Below are 26,234 nucleotides of genomic sequence, written 5' to 3'. Positions count from 1 at the left end.
TGAGCTGGAGCCGGTTCGGTAGAACCAGTTGTTAAATTTAGAAGCCCTTTTAGAACTGGTTGTTCCGTGAGGGACAACCAGTTCTAAAAGGGCTTCTAAGTTTAACCGGGCAAAAGTGGTGCCTTAGGCGCCAACTCCATGGGTGCTCCAGTCCTGGAGCACCCAAGGGGAAAATTTGGTGGGTGCAGAGCACCCACCGGCAGCTCTCCGCCCCACCCCCAGCCCCAGCTTGCCTCCTCTTCCTCCCCTGAATGCGCCACCCCACTCTGCTTCTCCGCCCCCCCCACCCCGGCTTCCTGCGAATCAGCTGTTCGCGTGGGAAGCTGGGGCGGGCTGAGAAGCCGGCCACGGCTTCCTGCTCAGGTCCAGGGAGGCGGAGGTAAGCTGGGGTGGGGGGGGTGTGAGGAGGGCCGCTCCCCGCCCCAGCTCACCTCCGCCACCCTCGGCCTGAGGGGGAAGCTGCCGCCTGCTTCTCAGCCCTCCCAGGCTTCCCACCAAACAGCTGACTCGCGGGAAGCCGGTGGGGGGCACGGAGAAGCAGAGCGGGGCGGTGCATTCAGGGGAGGAGGCGGAGTGGAAGTGAGGTGAACTGGGGCTGGGCGCGAGGCAGGGAGCTGCCAGTGGGTGCTCTGCACCCACCAAATTTTTCCTGTGGGTGCTTCAGCCCTGGAGCACCCAGGGGGTCGGCACCTAAGGTGACACTTTTGATATGATCAGTGGGGGGAGCGGCCCCCCAGCTACGCTCCCCCACCCCTAGGAGCCAGAGGGACCTGCCGGATGCTTCCTGGGAGCTGCCCCAGGTAAGCACCCCGGGACTCCCCACCTTGCCTCCCGGCAGGTGCCTCTGGCTCTTAGGGGTGGTGTGGTCACCCGCTACGGTGGCCCACGAGACCCTTTTGCCTGGTTTTGAGGGCAGTCGGGACAGGGGAGGGGGGTGGATGGGGCAGGGTGGGTGGGAGTGGGAAAGACCCCCTCATGGGGTGAGGAGGGAACCCATTGTTAATATTTTGGCAGCTCATCACTGCCTCCAGCCCCAGCAGTAGCACAGTGTACTGAGTCCCCAGTGCCTAGCTGTAGAGGAATGCTCTCCAACCTGATAGAGGCCCCTAGCCTTAGTCTCTTAGTCCTAAACAGGGTGCCTCCTACACCATGCACTGGTGCTTGAGTACCATGTGAGCTCAGAGGGTAAAGCCCAGTCTCTGCTGCATTGCTTGGTGTCTGTCTCCATGATTGCTGTGCTGATCAGGACGCCTGTGTTAGGTGCAGACTGGTTATGCCTGTGCACCTGGCCTGTTTCCTGAGCCAGTCCCATAGCCCTGTATTCAGGCTGTGTTTGGGCCTGCTTCCTCTAGCGGCAGCAGCCACATGTACTCAGGCCTGAGCATATTTCCGCCTACCTCTGACTGCTGATATGCCTACAGCCAGTCAATTGGCCTGAAGCCAGTTCCCTGTCCTTGCTTGGGCCAGCTGCAATCCCACTCTGGAATGGGGAATTTCTCCCTTCTAGTGTGGCAATGGGCTGGCAGCAGGAAGTCAGGATGGGATTTCCTCCCAGTCCTCTGTCTACTAACAGTGCTCCAAGGCCAGCTCCCCTCTCTACTTACTCCTTAAGGCTTGTGGGAGTAGGGCTGCTTCTTTCGCACTGCTGCTGATCTGTTGAGTGAGGGCTTCATGCCAGATAAACTGCCAAACCTTCCCAAATCACAGTCTGAGATGATTACCCTGTAACATGGCTGCTCTATGGTAAAGTCCTTACAAAATTTTACATTAAAGATTAAATATGGCTAGCAATTTATGTCTGAAGTTAAAGTCAGTCCCACCAAAATTAGTCAAGAGTCTGCAAAACTTTGCCTACAGGAAAGCATGTGTGTAATCGCATTTAAGTCAGTGAGACTACTTGCAGTGATTAATTAAGCATTTGTGTGTGTTTTATTTTTTTTAAAAAATAATTCTCTCTTCTGAATTGTTTAAGGGAAATTTTGTTTGTTTTTTTCCTCTACACATAAAATAGTGTCTAAGAGTATTTAAACAAATAAAAGGGTCTTGGGTTATTTTACAGATACTATTAACAAAGTGAATACTTAGATTTGTAATAATATTTTCATGAAAAAGTTAAGTTTTTAAAATCTCTCCAAGGCGCATACAGTACAGGCTAAATTGGCTATGTCCTCATCTCAGCTTATATACCATTTTAGGCCTGTATTTTTTACTAATGTCCCATGAAATTCTGTGTTATGGAAGCCCCAGAAGGTCATAAACCTTGACTCCTTGGCAAGTCCAGTCTGTTCATTTTCTTAATTCACTTGGATCTAGGTAATGGAGGATATTTTAATGTGTTTTATAAAACACTTTATTGCCTCTCTCTTTCTTTTTTCAGTTTACATTAAAGAGAATTTTTGGTATTGGGAAATTCACTCCAGTGTACAGGCCAGGAACTTCATGTGTTGAAGCTTGAATTGCCCCCTCCTGTGGTAAAACTCATGGGAGGGGCAAAGTGGGAGAAAAGCTCTGCAAGGTGTTTCTCCCAGCATTCTCCCTGGTGGTTCTGTTGATGAAGCAGGAAATTTTGCTAGCCTGTGTAATGAGTTGCAAGGCCCACATCCACAGTGCTGACCCCAATGGATATAGGAGATAGGGCCATCCATGCAGAGGGTCTGTGCTGGTTCTGTACCCTTGTAGTCTTAGATGGAAGGATCTGGCTACCCATTTTGTGTACCTCAGTTCTGTGCAATCTGGCCCTGTGTTACTAGGGCTCTATGAAGAATGTGAAAATCTTTGTAATGTGTTCATGAAAAGGATGTGTGACTCACTTTCTCTGCTCACTTTGAATTGCTACCCATTTGATGTGAAAGCGTTAATTTCTTCTTCGAGCAGTGCGTCTATGGAGGCTCCACTTCAAGCGTACAGTCGCCTCTTGGGCCCTTTATTGGAGATTTCTAGCCAGCAATGTCCATTTGGCCCATGCACGCACCCTCTACCTCCTTGTGGCGCAGACAGAAGCTATATAGGGGTGTGTGCTCGAATCCCCTTCAGTTCCTTCTGTACCGCCTTGGCCTTAGATGGAACACTGTCTAGAGCGCAGTTGGCCTTTTTTTTTCCTTTATGCAGTTAGGTAGTCTATAGTTGTAGTTAGTATTTAGTGTAGTTAGTCTTATATAAGAGGATTGAGAGTGTTTTTCCTCTCTTTTTTCCTTTTGGGAGACTCATCTTCTCCTGGCAGGGCATGCCTGGCTTGCTAGGCTTCCAGCTCTTCTTTCTTGCCAGGAGGCTGTACTGGTAAGCAACGGGCACTCCAAGTCCCACATGTCCCAGAAGCGTTCCTTCTGTTTGGCCCCAACGTCCAGTGCTAGGAACTACAGGGAGAGAAAGCTCAGACTGTTAGCCACGGAAAGCTCCCTGCGACCACCCTCTGAGTCAGGTCAGGGGACTCCCCCGACCCACACCCATTACATGTGTCTCTGTATAGATCCAGAGCCACGTCAACCAAGGGAAGACAGGGAAGTCCTTGGGGCCCGTTGGGAAGAATCCCAGAAAGAGGAGTGCAGACTCTCAGTCTAAGGAGCTAGCTCCAAAAAAGACCAGTCCCTGTTGAGGTCCTCTGTCTCCTAGGATAAAGTTTGGGCCAAGGACTCTTCCTCCCATACTGGTGCATCCAGAAAGCCCTGGAGCTGCAAGGATGGGAAGCACAGGTCCAGTAGGGCACCATACCTTCCGCCAGTAAGGAGGATAAGCAAGCATTGGTGCCTAACATCTACAGTGACTCCTTTATGTCTGTCATTGTAGGTACCATAAAGTCACATAAGCTTTAACTATGGGGACTCTGTCTACAGTGTTGGTACTGGGGTCCTTTCTGGTACCACAGGAATTCCAATACTCGAGGGACCTCTCGGTGTCGGATGAACCAGTGTCCCTGTTGTTGATGGGTACTGAGCTTCTTTTGGTACTGAGACCTTGCTCTCTGAATGGTCATTTTGTTGGACAGGACTCTCCTCTGTCCTTGCACCTGTTGAAGTACTCCAGGGCTACCCTGTGCACTTACGAGAAAGAAACATTTTAGTAGGTCAGAGAATGCTCAGAGGTTGCACGCCCAGCTCAGTTCTCTGGGTACCATACCTGTGGGAACCCCCCAGAAAGAGAAATAGATTTCAGAGGAAGGCCACCCAACCGCCCTTCACTGCCACTCAGACATCCTCTAAACAGCAGTTTTGAAGGTTGGGTTAAGGATTTGAATCTGCCTGCTCCTCTGGATTTACAGCTGTGTGCTTTAGCCCATCTCCCTCCTTTTGGAGACCACCTTATCCACTTCCACCAGGCTTGGGAGCAGATCACCACAGACCAATGGGTTTTGGAGGTCATAACCTCATGCTACACCATCCAGTTCATGACTCTCTCTCTTCCACCCCTGTTCCTGGTCCCTCAAATACCTATGATTCACCATAGGCCAAGATCATTTCCAGTGTCAAGTGCTCCCCTTCAGCCTATCCTTGACACAAATGATGCTTTCGAAAGCTCTAGCAGTAATGGTGGCTTATCTTCATATGGAAGCATTCCTGGTCTTCTTGTACCTTGATGACTGGCTGCTCAGTGGCCGCTCCTTTGAGGTGGTGTTATCATCCACTCAGAAAGCTCACACTCTGTTTCAAGAGTTGGGCCTACCGCTGAACGTAAAGAAATCCATGCTGGTACCAGTACAAAGAGTACAGTTCATAGGGGTGTCTTAGATTCGTTGATGGCCGGAGCATGCCTCCCTTTAAACAGACTTGTGACCTTGTCCCTACTAGAACTGACAATTCAGGGAAGCCCTCAGACCACAATAAAGAACTGTCTTCAACCCGCAAGCCATATGGCAACTTGGACCTTTGTGACCAATCATGTAAGGCTATGCCTCTACTGCTTTCAGGAATGGCTCAAAATTACATATTCTCTGAACAGGGACACCTTAGACAGGCAGGTGATGGTCCTTTTGTTCATAAAGAACTCCCTAGACTGGTGGGGGAGCAACTCATCATCTGTGCGGGCATCCCTTTCTGTTGCCTAACCTCATCAGTGACTCTAACAACAGACACATCCCTGTTAGGATGGAGAGCCCACTGCAATACTGTCACGATTCAGATCAGATGGACAGCCCACAAAACCAGTCTCCACATGAACTTGACAGAGCTCGGGGTAGGAGTCAGGAATGCTCGTCCTCCGTTTCCTGCCCCTTATTGTGGCAAAGCAATCTGGGTCATGTCAGACAACATGTCCTGCAAGTTTTAGGTCAACAAAGCTTCCCTAGTTACCATCATGTTGGCCTAGAGACTTAGGAGGATTGGAGCCTAGATGGCAGATCACCCATATACAGTGCTCTTTAATGATAGTCTCTTTACGTCCACATCCTAGGTTCCTTCCAAAGATTACATTGGATTTTCATCTTAACCAGTCTATTCGTCTACCAGTATTTTTTTCTGAAACCCCATAGTTCTCCAGAGGATCCTATTTCCATAGCCTGGGCCTTCTATCTGGATAGCACTAACAGTTTAGATCACCTAGATTCTTTGTATCCTTCACAGGTGGCTATAAGGAGGAGCCTATCTCTACTCAGAGACTTTCTAAATGGATATCTGGTTGTATCTCCACCTGTTATGAGTCTGCAGGGGCTCAGCCCCTTGGGGGTGAGAGCACAGTTGGCCAGATCTCAGGTAAAATCTACTGCATTTTTGAAGAATGTTCTGTGTAGCGATATATATTTGGTCCTCGGTCCATACATTTTTGAAACATTATGCCCTGCTCCATGCTGGCAGATTTGATACAGCACTTGGCTTTGCAATACTGTCTTCAGTACTGGACCCTGTACCGAAGCTCCCTCCTCCCTTTAGGGATACTTCGGATGTCACCTAAAATGGAGCAACCATAGGGACACTTCTCAAAGAAGGAAATATTACTCATCCTATGCTGTAACTGTAGTTCTTCAAGATGTGTACCCCTATGGGTGCTCCACTATCTGCCTTCCTTCCCCTCTGCTTTGGTTGTTCCCTTGGGGAAGTCTGGGTACAAAAGGAACTGAGGGCAGTTTGCCCTCATGCCCTATATAGCCTTGGTGTCTGCCATAAGGAGGCATAGGATGCATGTGCAGTCTGAACGGATAATGCTGGCTAGAAACCTCCAGTCGAGGGTTCGAGAGGCACATGCGCACCTGAAGTGGAGCACCCATAGGGGAATACATCTGGAAAAAATAGTTATTGCGCAGAGTAAGTAACGTTTCCTTCTCCCCTGGGACAGGGGAATAAGGGATGGGGTGTTGATGTCATGTAGGCTTTCTAGGTTGGTTTGAATGAACTATCAGAAAAAGTCCACATATGAATGAAGTTGCCTTGACAAACAACTGGATAGTAACTTTTAATGAATTGGAGCCAACAGAAGCAGAATGGTGTGAATACAGTGTGGCAGCAACTGGAGACAAAGGAGTAATGTGAAAGCACACTGTGATATAAGACTCTGTGCTGGCAGGGCGGAATGGGAGAGGGAGATAGAGATGAAGTCCTCGGAGGTTTTGGACTAGAATGGCAAGTAATAGTGCCAACATGGACTCTCATTTTAGCTTTGCTTTTTCATTTAAACCTAACCTCATCATTCTAACCTGAATGCTGTACCGCTACTGACTAACTTGTGCTGGCTTGTTTTGAAGAGGCTGGTCTGCTTTGCTGCAAATACATGCTAGTTGCATTGCTCCCTAAAGGAGTAAGGTTTCTAACAGGGATCTAACTCATTTGGATCTGCTGGAGAGCTGTGGTGAGAACCGGGTGCTGAAGCCAGAGAGCTCAGTTTTGAAGTAGTGGAGCCATGGGTTTTGCCCTTGCTTTGCAAAAAGTGGCACAGTAAGGCCTAGCACAGTAAAGGGAACACTGGCAGGGAGACTATAAAAGCTGGAGGCATGGTACATCCTGTAAATCTGTGGCAGTTTTAAAATCTCACTGTCCTGACACATCACAAAAAAAATTTCTCCTTGTGGGGAGAATCTCCATGCCCAGGATCTCTGATATAGACAAAACATGTATTATTATAGATTTCATAAGTAAAGAAAATATGAAATTGAAAGTACCATATAAATGTCATAAGAGATGTAGATTGAAAAATTAAATATATATCATGAGTAGGAAAAATATTTTCTAAGTTATTATCTTAAAGTTGGGAAAGAAGATTCAGAACAGTATGCATTTGGCTTCAGACTGTCTAGTGGACCAGTCTGTTGTTGTGATATTAGACCCCACATTTAAATGCCATATAAAATGGTAACATGAGGTAGGTTTATTAATTCTAGGTATTATGACTACAATAAGTCCTTGCTTAATGTTGTAGTTATGTTCCTGAAAAATGCGACTTTAAGCGAAACGATGTTAAGTTAATCTAATTTCCCCATAAGAATTAATGTAAATGAGGGGGAGGGGTAATTCCAGGGAAATTTTTTTCACCAGACAAAAAAACTAATATATATATATATATATATATATATATATATATATATATATATATATATATATATATATATATATATATATATATATATATATATATACACACACACACACACGTCATAAATATAAAGGGAAGGGTAACCACCTTTCTGTATACAGTGCTATAAAATCCCTCCTGGCCAGAGGCAAAATCCTTTCTCTGTAAAGGGTTAAGAAGGCAAGGTAACCCCGCTGGCACCTGACGCAAAATGGCCAATGAGGGGACAAGATTCTTTCAAATGGGGGGGGGAGGGGGAACAAAGGGGTCTGTCTGTCTGTGTGATGCTTTTGCCGGGAACAGACCAGGAATGCAGCCTTCCAACTCCTGTAAAGTTAGTAAGTAATCTAGCTAGAAAATGCGTTAGATTTTCTTTTGTTTAATGGCTTGTAAAATAAGCTGTGCTGGAGGGAATGTATATTCCTGTTTTTATGTCTTTTTGCCTAGAGGGATTCTCTGTGTTTTGAATCTGTTTACCCTGTAAGGTATTTACCATCCTGATTTTAGAGAGGTGATTCTTTTACCTTTTCTTTAATTAAAATTATTCTTTTAAGAACCTGATTGATTTTTCATTGTTTTTAAGGTCCAAGGGTTTGGGTCTGTGTTCACTTGTACCAATTGGTGGGGAGTATTATCAAGCCTTCCCCAGGAAAGGGGATGTAGGGCTTGGGGGGGATATTATGGGGGAAGATTCTCCAAGTGGTCTTTTTCCCTGTTTTTGTTTAAAATGCTTGGTGGTGGCAGCATACTGTTAAGGACGAGGCAAAGTTTGTATCTTGGGGAAGTTTTTAACCTAAGCTGGTAAGAATATGCTTAGGGGGTCTTTCATGCAGCTCCAAGGCAGAGGGCAGGAGCAGCACATGGCAGTGGGGGGAGGGACAGCTGAACTGCTGGCAATTGATAGCCTGCTGGGCAGCTGCCACACAGGGAACTTAGGGAAACGGGGAGCTGATATGGGCTGCCTGTCCATCCTGGTTCCAAGCCCACACCAGCTAGCTGCAATGGGCTGCTTTTCCTGCAAGCAGTGGACAAAGCAAGCAGCTGCCAAACAACATTTAAAGTTGCACAATGCTCCATTATAACGAGCACATTCTCTAATTGATCAGCAACGTAACAACGAAACAATGTTAACCAGGATGACTTTAAGTGAGGAGTTACAGTACTGTGTGAATGATCACTCACAAGTAAAATCTTGTTGTGTTTTTAGGAGGTAGCAGAGAAATCCTTTTCTTGCCTTTTTAAATTGTATTTTAATACAACAATACAGGGCTTAGGAATATCTAGCAGCCAAAGGCTGCTAGTATGCACTGATTTTGTTTCCCTAGCTCACTATGCATATATTACCATTTCTTCCCTTCAGCTTCATCAATATTTCGTAGGTGCTGTTTAAGTTAATATTACAAAACCAAATCAGGAGCTGTTAAATGGTCTCAGGATTTTTTTAATAAGGTGAAAGTAACATTTTCAGAGAGGTTGTGCTGCCCCTTAAGGGATCTCTGAGTAACTCTTTCCTCTTTGCTACAATTGGGCCTTGTGTTTCTTTCACTTAGCAAAACTACATTGAGAAATGTTGATGTTGAACTGGAGGTATTCTAGGTGATTTTGGGTATGTGGGGCAAGGAAGAAGAATATGCTTGATTTCTCCCCCTCCCCCCAATCTCTGCCAGGAAATAAAATGCAAATCATTACTCCTCTACTCATCCACCCCCAGACACAAACACATTTATGCAGTGTGAATGTTGATGATGTAAATCTAATAAATTTGGCAATCCAGAAGTTACAGTTCTCCATGGATGGCACATTGCATAGGCTGGGAAAGGCTGTACCTCCTCAAACAGCCTGGCGTGGCCCCGCCCACGCTCCTCCCCGAAGCCCTGCTTGCCCTTCCCCCTTAACCCCAGCCCAGGCATGCTGCTCCTCTTCAGAGAAGTGTTCTGCTGGGGCTGGAGCTAGGGTGGCTGGGACTTGGGTGGCGGGGGCCACCCAGGACTGGGGCCACCCATGCAGTCCTCATAGCAGTATTATATCCATTGAACATACTATATTTTAGTATGTGAAGTATATTAGATAATCTTATTATGAAATTCTTCTGCTTTTCCTGTTTTTTGATAGGCGGATTGGGGTTTTGGTTTATGACTTAAAAGTTGCATCAATACACTGTTTTTCACTTTATTATTATTTGAGGTATTTTAATAATAATATTGTACTAAACTTATTGGCTCGTTACTGGGTACATTCCAGTGGAGGGCACCGTCACCCAGTTCATCATCAACCAGCAGAGGGCTCCATAATTACCTGAGTACAGGAAAAGAAAGTAATATTTTGAAGTCAGAGGGAACTGGACACTGGAGGAAGCCATAGGCAGTGTGTGCAGGAGCAGCAAACAAGAGGTCGCCTGGGAGCTGGGACTAAAAGGCTGAGAGCTGATCAGGGTGTGGGAGGAGGCAAGTGCTCTGGGCTGGGGGTGTGGGCTCTGGGGTGGGACTAGAAATGATGGGTTCAGGCTGTGAGAGGGGACTCTGGGCTGGAGATTGGGGTGCAGAAGGAGGGGTGAGGGCTTCAGCTGCGGGTGTGGGCTTCAGGCTGGGGCAGGGGATTGGGGTATGGGAGGGGGTGTGGGTTCTGGATGATGCTGACCTCAATCGGCTCTTGGAAGCGGCAGCATGTCCATCCTCCAGCTCCTAGGTGCAGGGGCAGCCAGGTGGCTCTGTGCGCTGCTCCTGCCTGCAGCCACTGCTCCCACAGCTCCCATTGGCCGCAATTCCTTGCCAATAGGAGCTGCGGAGCCAGCACTTGGGGTGGGGGCAGCGTGTGGAGTCCCTAGGCTACCCCAATGCCTAGGAGTCAGAGGGACATGCCGGCTGCTTCCAGGAGTTTCACGGAGCTGGGATTTCTACCTGGACTTTTAACGGCCAGGTCAGTGGTGCTGATCGGAGCTGCCAGGGTCGAAAATCTGATGCCTGGCAACCCTATAATTGAGCAGCTCGCTGGATTATTAATGCTTATTTTCAGCAAGTCTTGGAACACTGGGAAAGTTCCAGAAGACTGGAAGAAAGTAAATGTTGTGCCAATATTTAAAAAGAGTAAACGGAATAAGCTGGTGACTATGGGCCTGTCAGTCTGATGTCAATCCTAGGCAAGACAGTGGAGAAGCTGATACAGGACTGGATTAATAAAAAATTAGAGGAGGGTAATGTGACAGACCTTACTATATTAACTTTGTGTCATTGTAGGCCAATGTATGTAATTGCATGGGAGAAGGTGACCACAGCTCCTACAGGAGCAAACAGTGGAGGGTGATTAAGCAAATTCACTCAGGTTGTAATACCTCCAAAGAAGTACCATCACGTGGAGAGGCTTGCATATACTAGTTCAAACTGGTTTCTCCAGAGACCAACAGGCAAAGAAAGGATTTTTGGATAAATACCCTGAGTTTAAACTGACTTGATCTTCTTTCTGATCCAGCAAACTGCCAGAACCTTCTGTCTGAGGAGGCCCCAAATGCTTCCTGGGAAGGCTTGGAAGGACGTTGGGTTACTGAGACCCCATAAGACTGAGGGGAGACCTCTTGTAATCTTTTAGCATGCAAATAAAAACAATAAAAGTTCCTATATGTTTTCTCTGTAATGCTTTCACCTTAATAATAAATATACTTGGTTATAGAGAGAGTTGTGTGACAGCTCATAACTGCTGGTAATTACATTGTTCATTAACCTTCGAAGAGAAAGCAATGTGCAGATGCTGCCTGTTTAGGCAATCTGGCTTGCTGGAAATATCAGTGTAGTCAGGGAACAGGGAGAGAGAGAGACAGGTCTCTGCCCAAGAAAGATGATGACTGAGGAGCTGGGAGCCTAGAGTGCATGCTATCAAGGGACCATACAGGGGGAAATACAGGATGCAGTTGCCCTGATCTTTGGCAGGGCACAGCCATGTAATATAATTGATGACCATTCATAAGGGGTTATGGTAAATAGATCCTGTCAAACTAATTTGATATCATGTTTTCTTATGCAATTGCAGGTTTGATTGATAAAGGCAATAGTATTGATATACTATACTTAGAGCTCTGTCAGGCATTTGACATGATGCCATACCAATGTATTGATTAAAAAACTAAAATGTGACAACATTAATATGACACACGGTCAATTGATTAAAAACTGGCTGTTTGGTCTCCAATTGTAGTTGTAAAAAGGGAATCATCATCTAGCAGCTATGTTTCTAATGGGGTCCCACAAAGAATAGTTCTTGGCCATAAACTATTTAACATTTTTATCAGTGACTGAGAGAAAACATAAAATCATCTCTGATAAAGTTTGCAGATGACTTAAGAATTGAGGGCATGGTAAATAATGAAGAGGACACTGATTCAGAGTTATTTGGATTGCTTTGTAAGCATGATGCAAGCAAACAATATGCATTTTAATATGGCTAAATGTGTACATCTAGGATCAAAGAATGTAGGCCATACTTACACAGTGGGGGCCTCTGTCCTGGGAAGCAGTGACTCTGAAAAAGATTTGGGATTGTGCTGGATAATCAGTTGAACATGAGCTTCCAGTGTGGTGCTGTGCCAAAAGGGCTAATTTGATCCTTAGATACATAAGTAGGAGAATCTCAAGTAGGAATAGAGAGGTTATTTTATCTCTGTATTTGGCATTGGTGTGACTGCTATTGGAATACTGTGTCCAGTTTTGGTGTCCACAGTTCAAGAAGGAAGTTGATAAATTGGAGAGGGTTCAGAGAATGATTAAAGGATTAGAAACCATGCGTTACAGTGATAGACTCAAGGAGCTCCATCTGTTTAGCTTAAACAAGAGAAGGTTAAGGGATGACTTGATTACAGTCTATAGGAACCTATATGGGTAACAAATATTTGATAATGGGGTTTTCGATCTAACAGAGAAAGGTATAACACAATCAAATGGCTAGAAGACAGAGATAGACAAATTGATTGGAAATAAGGTGTAAACTTTTAACAGTGAGGGTAGTTAACAATTGGAACAGTTTACCAAGGGTCATAGTGGATTCTCCATCACTGGCAGTTTTAAAATCAAGATAGTACAGTAGAACCTCAGAGTTACGAATGCCTCTGGAATGGAGGTTGTTCGTAACTGAAATGTTCGTAACTCTGAACAAAACGTTACGGTTCTCTCAAAAGTTTACAACTTAACATTGACTTAATACAGCTTAGAAACTTTACTATACAGAAGAGAAATGGTTAAAAGCACCATCTTAATTTAAATTAAACAAGCACAGAAACAATTTTCTTACCTTGTCAAATCTTTTTTTAAACTTTCCCTTTATTTTTTAATAATTTACATTTAATACAGTACTATGCTGTATTTGCTTTTCTTTTTTTTTTTTTTGTCTCTGATGCTGCCTGTTTGCGTAATTCTGGTGCCAAATGATGTGTGGGGTTGACTGGTCAGTTAATAACTCTGGTGTTCGTAACTCTGAAGTTCTACTGTACATTTTTTCTAAAATATCTGCTCTGGGAATTATTTTGGGGAAGTTCTATGGCCTGTGTTATAGAGGAGGTCCAACTAGATGATCACAGTGGTTCCTCCTGGCTTGGGAACCTATGAGTCTAGGCGGTGGGCTAGCAACTGTTGGTTTGATCGTTGTTGTTGTTGTAATTATTAAAGCAATCGTGCCTAAGGTATGTGCACCTTTTTAGTGTTTGGCAGTCTTAGTGAACATTTATGGGGCTCTTGGAGAGCTAGGGCCTGAAGAACCTAGTACTTGGTGTACCTATAATGCTTGTGTCTGAGCTTGTGGTATACCCAGCATGCAGCCACATATCTAGAGGAACTGTTACGTCAGAACACTCAGCAATGCCCTACAGTGAAGTTAGTAAAAATATGGAAATAGTAATAGAACAGTACCCATGTATAGTGAAATTGCCAGTAGTGATGTGGAGTGCAAGTTTTTCAATGTGGTGCATCAAACAGACTTTTGCTTCACTTTTAGGAACAGATCCAGGACCCCTGTGTGTAGCCTGAATTTCTCTCCCATCCTCAGGTTACAAAATGCCAGCTGTTACCCAACAACTGTTACTGCAGTTGAAGACCTGTGGTAATCCTGCATGCTTTGTGCTAAACTCTAACGGGTAGAGTGGCTGATGGATTTGTGTAGTGATGGATCCACTGGACCTGCACCAGCTTCTTTTCTCCAAACGCGTTGTATGCTAAGGCAGAGGGAGCCCCCTACGGAGCTGACATCTGTGATAGACAGTGGTGCTGCTGGGTCAAGGCCCTCTTTTCCAGGGAAGGAAGGGGCAGGATTTGGCTCTAGTGAATTTCCATTATATTATAAGAGGATTTTACTACACACAGATCCCCTTGGAATGCTGAAGTTAATTGCTGCATTCAATAGGATAACCTCATTACAAAGCATGGGAAGACGGTTAGTAGAAGTTGTCACTATCTCATAGGCCGGGATTAAAAAATTAATACTTGACTCCCAGTCCTGCTAGAGTTACTGCTAGTAAGGAGTAGGAAAAGCTGGGTCAGACTTGGTGCAAGTGTTCTATGCTGGGACTCTGAAAGTGAAGATGTGGCTTTTCATTGTGGCCAGTGCCCTCTGCAGCTATGAGTGAAGGAAGTCTGTCAGCCAGGTAGACCATTTTTCTCTTATAAAAGTGTTGCTATTGAAGCTTTTTTGCATGCTGTCTTCCAATGTATTTCATTCCAAACGATCCCAAACCATACTTCAAACTCTCCAGGTAAAGAAATCTATTACTAGCCACTGAAACAGAGTTGCAGTCACCACTAGGGTGGAATGTAATAAACAGCTGTTTAATGATGCTGAACATCACTATACAATAGTCTTTCATACAGAAAAGTAAATGCATCCATGTGAAATGCAGGAAGAATGTAGTTATACAAAACGCAATTAAGAATGAAAATGCCCCCATGTTCACTGACTTATGTCTGTATTTATAGTGCATACAGCCAAGGTTCAAAATATATTCTAGGTCAGTGATTTATTGATTCAGTGGTTATGTCATCTGAAATAATAATGCCGATTCCTCTTAATCGGCTGGTCTACTTCTAGCTCTGAAGTATCAGTGCAGATTCCTGACTTTGATTACTATTTAATGTAAAATACAAAGCAGACCGTGTGTTATGTTGGTTTGTGCAATTTTTAAAGACACTTATATATAGACTAGTGAGGCTTACCACTTCTCATGTAAGCAAAGATTTTTGTTTTTTTTCATGTAATATGCCCATTTAGGGATGTTACAGTGAATGAAGGCCCAACATGAAGCAGTTCTGTGCAGATTAATTTTACAGGTTTATGTAAAACCCTATATGTGGCTTTCTAGAAAAATATTTTTATTTGGTTTACTGTGATGTACATAGTAAAGATCATACTTTTATCATTGCTTTATGTATCTATGTGTACATTGTCCATTACTTTATAACATTATACACAATTTAAAAAAGCTGTTGATCTGTCATTTTCCAAAAAATAAATGCTTTAAAATTGCTTACATTTAGAGAAGTATATGTTCTTCTGTGGTATTTTGTCCTCTACATTTTCAGTTTTAAAAGTGCATCTATCTCCAGATAATCTAGGAATTTTGACCATATTTTATAATACGACCTTTAAAAATCACTTTCTGTGTAGATGGTGCAAATATTGAGTCCAACATCAAGTTCTGAAATTGGAAAATATATATATATATGTGACACACACACTCTCGCTCTCTCTCTCTCACCACAATATGGAGTCTTGCTATGAGTAAAGCTAATAATACAAATGATTTTTGTTTCTGAATTAATTGTTTCTAGGAAGTTTAATACACAATGTTCTTATGTAGTTTTTATTTTTTTAACAATATCTGATAACACATCATCTTTGTTCAGTAATCATGTGTATGCAAACGTTGTTACTTTTGGTGCATAAAAGTTTGTCATGAGGTTCAGAACTAAAATTTGTCTATATTAATTTTGGATTATGAGATTGTGTAGGCATTTGAATCTCACAATGCTGAAAACAGTATTTAGCACTTACAGATCTTTTTAGTATCTATGCATATGGCTTGACATTCTTCATCTCTTTGATTTCACTTCTCACATCCCTTTTCCATTTGGCATTTATTGGTAAACTTGTTTAATCCTCGGGTTTGATTTATCATGTCATACCTGATGTAACATAAACTTTGGGTTCTTAAAAAAAAATGTGGATTTAGTGCCCCTGCAGCCCTGATGAATGAAGCCCTCTGTTTTTGTACAGAGCATGGTTCCCACTAGCATGACAGAACCCTGATTTGGAGAGGAATTTCCTCCAGGGATAGTTCAGTCTCACTGGCTTATGAAATTCTTGGACTCTTAGCTGTGTCTGCAAAGCATGGTCGTGTGTGTAAGATAGAGGAGCTGGAACTAAGACCTACCAAACTCCTGTCATTTAAGGGCCATCCATTAGATGGGAACAACTTCAAATTCCTACTCCATTGGTATGGATTCAGACTGGTGACTTACAGGCAAAAGGCTCTGAAGCTCGATAGCAGTGTCCTGAGGCTTCCAGTCCCCCACTCCCCATACAAGACCTAATTTCACACTTTATGATACATTTATTAAATCAAGTTCTGTTCTTGTTGTAGCTTACACAGATAGGATCTTCCACTCTCTGCACACACAGGCATCATCCCCCAATCACTGGTCAGTCTTCATAAAATGAACCCCTATAATATGTGCCCCAATTCTGTTCTTAAAGTGACAGCTCCCATTAATCAAAATATTAAATATTAAAATTCAGCAATAGCATATTCAGCAATAACAACAAAGGCAGAGTGACCGAGGGGATGAGACTCAGTCTGTCATGTTAGCAACGGGGATTCTATTTCCCAACTCTCACTTCAGCGACCTTGTACGACTCTCACCCATTTTACAGCAAAGATAACGGAACGATGGTTATCTCCCATAAGGCAAGCTCTGAGGCCTTGAATAATAAGGACTGTGAAATGCTCAGAAATATTAAGAATAGAGAGAGCTGCGACTAGAACTCATGGGTTTTTGGCCTGTAGCTCAGGGCATTTTCCTCTAGTGTATAGGGTATTGTCAGAGTCTCTGTCTTACTCTGTATTTGTGACAGATGGAGCTTCAAAATGCATGAATGCCATGTGAGATGCAGAACCCTTGGCAGGTCTGCTGGAAGGGAGACTGAGTCTTCCCCAAATTCCACTGATCTGGAGAGGGTGTAAAATTATAGATGTAACTACAGTGCTAATTGGGTTGGGTGGGGGATAAAGGCTCTGCCCACTCCCCAGCTCTTTCTGCCCACCTGTAAGGGGGAAGGGAATATAGGCTCTGTGGAGTCTGCTTCCCTCTCTGAGTGGGAACAGTGCAAGAGAGCGGAGGGGGTGCCTTACAGCCCTTCTGCTTCCTTTGTGCAGGATGAGCCATGATTTGATCCTAAGCTGTCTTTAATTCAGAGCTAGTAGGACAGGGAGAAAGGATGTAAGACCTTTCCTCTCCTCTCCCACCCACTTATATGTATCTGCTAGTCTAGAGCTGGGCTTTATGCTGTGGAAAATGGGGGTGAGTTCTACAGTTCTGAGGAGATGGTCTTGACAGTCTGACAGCTTTAAAAAGGCCAGATATTGTGAGAGAATGCAGTGTTCCTGTACTTCCCCCTGACCACAGAAAAGGACTAATAGGGCTCTGTGTGCGCAAATAAGGTTAATAGGAGAATCTGATTGATTTTACCCCATTTATGTGTGAGATGATTTTTAGCCTTGTATACTATACCTTCTCAACTTACATGAAACCATGTTCAGTCCAGTCCAAATTACAGTTTACTCAGCTATTTTTGAGGACCCAAACAGTTAGCTATAGATAATATCAAGATAATATGTTTTGAAATAGAGGTTGTCTACATGGAGCAGCAATGCACACTAGAGGGTTGTGAATTCTAAAGCACACCAGCATGTGGCTCACGTAGGCCTGGTAGTCATGCACTGTGAAAGTTCTCTAGTGCACGTTAATATAGTGGTGTTAATGTGCAGCAGGGAACTTTTAGTGCATGCAAGCAAATCTGCATGGGCTGGTTAATGTGCAGCCTGGTGGTGTACTTTAGAATTCACAACCCTCGAATGTATGTTGCTGTGCCATATGGACAAGCCCAAAGAGAGTGGATCGTGGTAAACTCTCGTGACAAAAGTTGTTTTGCTTAGGATAATGTAAATGTGTCCCTGCCCAGTGAGTAGAGAGCCCTTTACTGGTGCCACAGGTCTTTGTTTTCTTTTCTGACAGACTGCATATTCTTTTATTCAAGTGATTAGTAGAAGTAGTGCAGTTGTCAGTTGGAAATGCCAAATGCATGCCTGGCTGACTTAATTCTCTTTATTGCCCAGAGGAATCCTCTACACAAGCACATTGGACTGTTTTTTTTTTTACTATGCATGGTATCCTAGTGGACAGTAATATGTTACTAGAAGTTGATCTAGGGGTCAGTGCATATACTGTAGCCCTGTAGAGAAAATTTAGCAGCAAAATATATTCAGAGGCAAGAAAGCTACTTAATGATATTAGCTTTGCTATAAATGTTTTGCGGAAGCAAGTTCCAATTTAGTTGATTAATCCTGTTATCTAGTGCAACTTGATGAATAAATAACAGTACTTCAAACTCATAGTGATGCATGTCTAGTATTGTTCAGAACTGGTCCTGCTAAGCCTTTTCCCTCTACTGGTGTGTTCCTCTAATTTCTGATATTAGAGGATAGAATATATCTCTTTGAAAAAGACAACTATAGTACATGAAGAAAGACCAGATAAAACAAATTCCAGTGGTACCAAATTCAGCTTATCTCTTCAAGATTTACCAGCCTAAATAATACACATTTTATATATTAATATTCCCATTTAAAGGTAGTAAATTTAATGTTGTTTTATTTAAGTATTAATTAATACTATGAAAACATTCATTTAGAAATTATTAGTTAACTTCAGCATATGCTACGCAGGGATTTGATAATATTTAAGTCATGGAACAATTGAAAATATATTCATATAGCTGTATTTTTTGGTAAGATGGAATGTAAAGGTTTTTTTAATGGCATTGTTGCAGAATATGCACACCCCATCCTATTTCAGGGTGAGGTGGAGTTGTGATATCACAGCAACTATTGTCTATCAGATTATCCTTAGGCTGAAAGCAGCATGGATCAGTGCTCAGGATCAAGATGGCTGCCCTCGGGCAAAGGGCTGTGCAGCCTAGCGCCAGAGTTGGTATGGCTGCCCTTGGGTTCGGGGCTGTGCGACCTAGTGGTCAGAGTTGGCACGGCTGCCTTTGGGTTTGGGGCTGCACAGCCTAGAGGCTGGAGTTATGGAAGTGGACTGCCACTTAGGTGTGGGTGGGGCTATCGTAGGGGGACCTGGGCCCTCCTTCTTCACCGGGTCCCAGCCCAAGGCCCTGTCGGTAGTAAGTGTGGTCACCACCCAATCAGCGGGGATCCTGCCACACACGCTGACTTTCCTTGGGTGGGCGATACCACTCACCCCACCTCCCTGGGCCACTTCCTATTGTGAGTCCTGAAGCTGGAGTCCATTTGTAGTCTGGGTCTCCAAGCTTTCTGACTCCTGTTGGCTGGCTGTAGGCAACCGGTCTCCTGGCTGTGCCTCAGGGTCTCTGGTTCCTGCAGTCAAGGGCTGAAGCCTCCACCAAGCATCCTTCCTCCCCGACTGTCAGCCCAGAATGAGCTGGGCTGCTCCCTTTTATACTGAGGCAGCAGCTGGAGCTTGCCCAGCATGATCTGAGGGGCGGGACTTTATGCTACCCATAATGTGGAGTTAATCCTATTTCTCCTAGTGCGGGGTATGCTCATCTTGTCACAGGCATATAATAGAAAAATACTGTTTCTGTATTGTCCATGTTCCATTGCATACTTCCAGACAATATATTTGTGATTCTTCAAACAGCCCCTTAAGTCGTGGGTTAGACCGAGGTTCTCTTCTATTCAAGCTTCTCTAGGGTGACCAGACATCCCGATAAAATCGGGACTGTTCCACTATTTAATTCTTTGTCCCACATCCCCACTGATGTACGATCAAGACACCATTTGTCCTAATTTTTTAAGGTTGTCTGGTATCCAGTTGGTGCAGGGCTGGCAGGCTTCCTACCTGGCTCTGTGCAGCTCCCCTTTGGGTCCTAGGCACAGGGACGGCCAGAGGGGCTCTGCGTGCTGCCCCCACCATGAGCGCCTGCTCTGTAGTTCCCATTCACCGGGAACCATGGTCAATGGGAGCTGCAGGAGCTGCAGCATGCAGAGCCCCCTGGCTGCACCTCCGCCTAGGACCCAGAGGGAGATGTCGCCACTTCCAGGGAGCTGCCTGAGGTAAGCGCTGCCTGGAGCCTACACCCCCTCCCGCGCCCCAACCTCCAGCCACCTCCCACACCCAAACTCCCTCCCAGAGTTGGCACCCTGAACCTTCTCCCATGCCCCAACACTCTGCCCCAGCCCTGAGGACCCCCCACTTGAAGTGGGGGCTGGAGATGGAGCTATGTGCTCCCAGCTGATCCTCGGCTTGCGGCGGGGGCCAGAGCTGGGGACATGCACCCCCAATCAACTTGCGGCGGGGCTGTGGACAGGGGCTGCTGTTGGGGCCGTGCGCCCCCAGCTTGCAGCAGGGGCCAGAGCCAGGGCCACTTGCCCCCAACCTGCAGCTTCTTTGGGCTGTGCACCCTCCTCCCCGTTGGCTCTGGTGGGGCTGTGAGCCTGTGGCTCCCCCATATGTGGCCCAATATTTTATTCTTGTGATCTGGTCACCCTAAGCTTCTCCCATCTCATTCTGATTGACAGCAGTAGTAGAACTGCAATTCTGTTTTAATGTTCAAGTCTTTGACTTAAAAATAGGTGGCCACAAAGTCCATTTTGGCATGATTCTTGTTAATTTAATATTAAGAATAAACAAAGGGGTTGCAGCTCACATTTATATGAAAGGGACACGGTCACATTCTGTCCAGAATTTTTATTCACTCTTTTTACAAATAGCCCCTTGAAATGTGCTCACCACAACTGAATGTGATGAGTCTTTGGTTGGCAGGTAAAAGGGCTCCTTTAAGGGTCTCTACTGCATTTCGGTAATGAGGAAGGGGAAAAGGGGATGGACTTGCCTCAGTTAGTTAATTTCTCGTGTTATTTTCACACAGCAGCAGGGAAAGAAAAATATTTTAAAAATTCAAAAAAAGTGACTATAAAATCACAGTAATTGGCAGAGGGACCTAGATGCAGGTGCAGCACCTGAAACTGTTACCTTTTTAAATAATCTGACCAAATATCAACTTGATTGTGTCTCTTTTAACAATGAAATTATTTGAAATGGTGTTTTTCTTTTAATTTTGCTCAACCTAGCAATGCTGTTGCCAAAACATTTCATTCTGATATGCAGCCATCCCAAATGAATCCTTACATTACCTGCATATGTGCTGAATTCCAGCAAGTTAGGCATAGGAGGACAGCTTGGCTTTTAAGCTATTTTTATACTCAAAGCAAATGCTAATATTTCACATATTCATTGCACATAGCTCCAAAATAAACTCTACAGTAAATTAATGTTGGGTTCTTCATTTCTGGATCTGGGAGGTAATGAAAAAGATAACCTTAAAATCTTATTGTGCCTTCTTTTCCTCCTCCTGTTTCATTTCCAGTATGTGTGTTAGCAGATGTCCCTGTTTTATAGGGACAGTCCCGATATTTGGGGCTTTTTCTTATATAGGCACCTATTTACCTCCCACCCCCAGTCCTGATTTTTCACATTTGCTATCTGGTCACCCTAGCAGCAGCACGTAGTGGTATTTCACTAGTGTTGGAGATTAATGAAGCTGTGATTCCACCGTCTTGGTGTAACATGGTGGCTTCTAGCTCTTCTGTTCTAAAGTTACAGGCCACCAAAATTTGATTAGAATGGAAGGGGGAGGAGAGGGAGGAGTAAATGGTAAGAAGAATGACATGATTAAGGTCTGCTATCTCATGACTTACTACAAATACTTTGGAGGAACTGAACAAATGCTTACCGAACCAATAAAAGTTTTGAAGCTCTGATTCTGTATCACTGTTCCAAGCATTTGTATTTATGTAAACAATAAAAGAATAAATGAAAACCTGATTTCAAATTTCCATCATTGTTGATGTTGGTAGGACATCTACATCCGTAATTCATTCTACATAACTGTGACAGCAGTTAACTGTTATGTAACAACCACAGAGATACACGTTTCTAAACAGATTGACATATAAAACTAACTAACCCAGAACCACATGGCATATTTAATTCTTCATGTCTCCAATTTTACAGAAATGTATTCTGCTTCAGTCATGTGAGGGTCTTGCAGTTAACTTGTGTTGACAGTAGTGATATTCAATACCACTCATCTGTGGTGTTTTCTTGGATTCATTAAATTGAAACCAAAATGCTCCATGTGAATTGATGATAGCATTTGTGTTGGTGCCAGACTACACAGCCCTGTACACCTGCTTTGAAGCTCTGCCTTTCTCCATCGGCAGTACTGCCACAGTTGTGATCAGCAGAGGTGCTGAAGCTGGAGTTTCTTTGGTGTGCCTCCTGACATGTAGGAGAGGGTACTACTGGGCTGAAAGTTTTCCATGAAGGTGCTTCAACTTTGGAATTCACTTTGGATCCCACCTTTTAAGTCTTGTCTGCATGGTGGGGTAATGTGCTCTAAAGGGGTGTGATTTGTGAAGGCCACTAACATTGTACATTAATTGGTCCACGTAGATCTTGCTGGTGTGCTTTCATGTAGTGCTATTTCAAACAGCACTATGTTGAAGCACATTTGGGAGCCTTTAGTGTGCACCAGTGGGGTCTACAGAGACCTATTAATGTGCAGTACATTTGTGAACTTTAGAAATCACACTCCTGTAGTGTGTATTTCCTTACCATGTAAACAAGCCCTTTGTTTGAAATAGATTCTACCCAAGATTTTTAGGGCAGGCTGCAATGCCCATCTTTCCATACAGTTGTTTGGGGTATATGTTTTATAGTGGTGATTGGAGGGGTGGAGACTTTTGGTTTAGTAATGTTTGCTGACCAAAAGTGGGCTCGTCTGCTGTTCTGGTTTTATTATGTCTATTGGGATTGTGCTTTTAATCGATGGCAGGGCATCAAGAACTTGAGATAGATGCTACAGACTACGGACTGAGTGGCTAGGCAATAGTTCTGCAGAAAAGGACCTAGGGGTTACAGTGGATGAGAAGTTGGATATGAGTCAACAGTGTGCCCTTGTTGCCAAGAAGGCTAACGGCATTTTGAGCAGTATAAGTAGGAGTATTGCCAGCAGATCAAGGGACGTAATCATTTCTCCTCTATTCGGCATTGGTGAGGCCTCATCTAGAGTACTGTGTACAGTTTGAGCGGCAGAGCCCCGGGGCGGGTGGGGGAAGAGAGCCCCGCGGCGGGTGGGAGGGGCCGGAGAGCCCCCCGGCGGGGCGGTGGGGGGCAGGTGGGGGTGGGGGCAGGAAAAGGCTCCTGCCCTGGCTTGGGGCCCGTGGGTGACACCGTTCCCAGGGCTCGTGGTGCGCATGGCGGGGCCGGTCCGGCTGCCTGGGCAGCCCCGCTCCGGCGCCAGGCTTGCTCCCGTGCTGGCGGGCTCCACAGGTCTGAGATCCGGCGGCTGAGGTGGGGTTCGTGGTGTGTCAGGGGCTCCGGGCTGGTCGCGGGAAGGAGCCGGGCTGCGCATGTGTGCGGAGGGCCCAGGGTTTGTCCCCGCGCTGCGTGGCCAGCCTGGGCACTCGGGCGTTTATTTAAGAAAATCAAGATGGTGAAGCAGCCTCAGTGGGGGAGCTGGCGGCCCGGGGGATTTCCCCCCGGAGCTGGCGCTGAGCGGCTTTCCCCCCGGAGCCGAGTGTGTCCCGGGGCCCGTCCGCGCGGGCGGGGAGCTAGTGGCAATTGCTATTGAAATACAGATCCTGTTAATATGGCCGAAGCATGACTTGCCTGAAGCCCCAGCCATGCCTGCCCTAGATCATTGGGGCCTTTTCAGACTGCTGTTCCCCCTTTCGGGAGTCTGCTTTGGCTTGTGTACCCCAAGTTTCACCAAAATCAGACCTAAAAATGCCAAACTGTCACCATACATGAATACTGAAACATTGTTTCCTTTCTAATTTTGATCATATAGGTATAAAATCAATTGGAATGTAAATATTGTATTTACATTTCAGGGTACAGTATATAGAGTCGTAAAAACAAGTCATTGTATGAAACTTTAGTTTGTACGGACTTTGCTAGTGCTTTTTATGTAGCCTGTTGTAAAACTAGGCAGGTGTCTCGATGAGTGGATGTACCCTCGGAAGATCTCTGTGTACCCTGGGTTGAGAACCACTGCTCTAGAACATGGTTTTTTTAAATAGTTCGTAAAACTTGCATCTGGTGGCCCCTGCCCGGACACAGTGCGGGCAAAAAACCTATCTGGCTTCAAGATTAAACTCGATAAGTTTATGAAGGAGATGATATGATGGGATAACATGATTTTGGCAATTAATTGATCTTTAACTATTCGTGGTAAATAGACCCAATGGCCTGTGATGGGATGTTAGATGGGTTGGGATCTGAGTTACGACAGAGAATTCTTTCCTGGATATCTGGCTGGTGAATCTTGCCCATGTGCTCAGGGTTCAGCTGATTGCCATATTTGGGTTGGGAAGGAATTTTCCTTCAGGGCAGATTGGTAGAGGCCCTGGAGGTTTTTTGCCTTCCTCTGTAGCATGGGGCACGGGTCACTTGCTGGAGGATTCTCTGCACCTTGAAGTCTTTAAACCATGATTTGAGGACTTCAATAGCTCAGACATAGGTGAGAGGTTTATTGCAGGAGTGGGTGGGTGAGATTCTGTGGCTTGTGTTGTGCAGGAGGTCAGACTAGATGATCATAATGGTCCCTTCCGACCTTAATATCTATGAGTCTTGGGGCCCACACTCCAAGAAGGAAGTGGAAAAATTGGAAAGAGTCCAGTGAAGGGCAACAAAAATGATTAGGGGTCTGGAGCACATGACTTATGAGACGAGGCTGAGGGAACTGGGATTGTTTAGTCTGCGGAAGAGAAGAATGAGGGGGGATTTGATAGCTGCTTTCAACTACCTGAAAGGTGGTTCCAAAGAGGATGGATATAGGCTGTTCTCAGTGGTAGCAGATGACAGAACAAGGAGTAATGGTCTCAAGTTGCAGTGGAGGAGGTTTAGGTTGGATATTAGGAAAAAAATTTTCACTAGGAGGGTGGTGAAGCACTGGAATGGGTTACTAGAGAGGTGGTGGAATCTCCTTCCTTAGTGGTTTTTAAGGTCAGGCTTGACAAAGCCCTGGCTGGGATGATTTAGTTGAGGATTGGTCCTGCTTTGAGCAGGGGGTTGGACTAGATGACCTTGTGAGGTCCCTTCCAACCCTGATATTCTATGATTCTATGTCTTTTGTTCTTTTTTAATAAAAATAAATACATATATTGAGCTGCACAGAACAGTGAGGAAAAACATAATTGGAGAGTATCAGAAATAAAATCTGCACAGAACTCTCCAGGGAAATTAACTTTTCTCATCTTCCTGTTACCATTTGCCTCATATCATGTAGCTGTCTTTCAAGGAGGGTTATGTGAAAGAAGCAAAACATTACATTGGTTCTGTTGTATAAGAGAATAAATTTGTGTAACCAATAAAGAAAATGAAGTCAAGAAAGCCACATATGATGACTCTCAATCCCATTCTCACAAGGACAAAGTGAACCCATTAAAGGGAAAACGGGAAAACATAGTAGTAGTTTAGTGTTTATGTTCTCAGTATATTCTATGTGATATTTATTTTCCCACATAATAGAATGGAGTTTACAGACCAGACTTGAGAACAAGATGTCTTGTGTTTCAAGATTCTCTACAATTTCTCCCTTTCACTTGATCAATGAATTAGTGGATGTGCAAACAATTATCACTTTCCATGTATGTAATCAAGAAACAAGTGTAATAGATGTAACAAATTAAATAAATGCTGTAAATGTGAACAAGCCATTAGACATCAGAAAAAGCCTAACAGGTAAACAAAGCCAGGCCTAGAGTGAGTTCCAAAGACTAGTTAGTGTAGAATTAAGATTAGATAGATTTTGTCCAGATTTTGTTAGAATTTGAATCACTGAATGTTTTAAGTAGATGCGAATGAGCTATCAGATAACCATTATAAGCTGGTGAACCCCAAATCTCTGTTTTCAGTAAGTAATCAGGAAAATTTCCCCAGTACCTTATGAGCCAAATTCATCTTGCCCTACATACACAAATAGTTCCACTATTTTCTGTAGGACTGCTCTTTGTGGGTGGGGTGTATAGGATTTCACCCATGTTAGGATTTTAAAATGGCTTTGGATAAAAGATGCACAGGGCCAATTTATAAGTGTCATTTTCTCTTATGGAGGCTCTTATAATGATAACTAGAAACAAACATTAAATTGTTCCTGTTCCTTTCCCTTTCTAGATGATGATCAGAGATATGTAAAAATGTCACTCTAATGTATATTTGATGCACGCACAGTCTCATCCCCAAATGTATTAATAAAATTTTTTAAATGAAGAGATGGACATTTTTCTATGGTTGGTTATTTTCAACCATTATAACAAAGAATAATTAATTACTCAAATATCAATACAAAATTCATTTCAATTCTAATTACTAAGTAACAAATTAATAGGTAACAAACATTAAACAAAAGTAAATATTTTCTTCTCAAACTATTCACTTAAATTTAAT

The 26,234-nt window shown here is 44.2% G+C and overlaps 1 protein-coding gene across 20 annotated transcripts in view; it reads left to right on the top strand.

Moving 5' to 3' along the window:
* The window catches only part of NRCAM (neuronal cell adhesion molecule), a 298,298-nt gene that overhangs the window by 22,232 nt on the left and 249,832 nt on the right, over positions 1-26,234 (top strand). The gene's annotated exons all lie outside the window — the stretch shown is intronic.

Source organism: Lepidochelys kempii, chromosome 1 (assembly GCF_965140265.1).
Source record: "Lepidochelys kempii isolate rLepKem1 chromosome 1, rLepKem1.hap2, whole genome shotgun sequence".
Classification (NCBI taxonomy): domain Eukaryota; kingdom Metazoa; phylum Chordata; order Testudines; family Cheloniidae; genus Lepidochelys; species Lepidochelys kempii.
The sequence above is the reverse complement of the archived record's forward strand: the minus strand, read 5'-3'. Positions and strand labels throughout refer to the sequence as shown.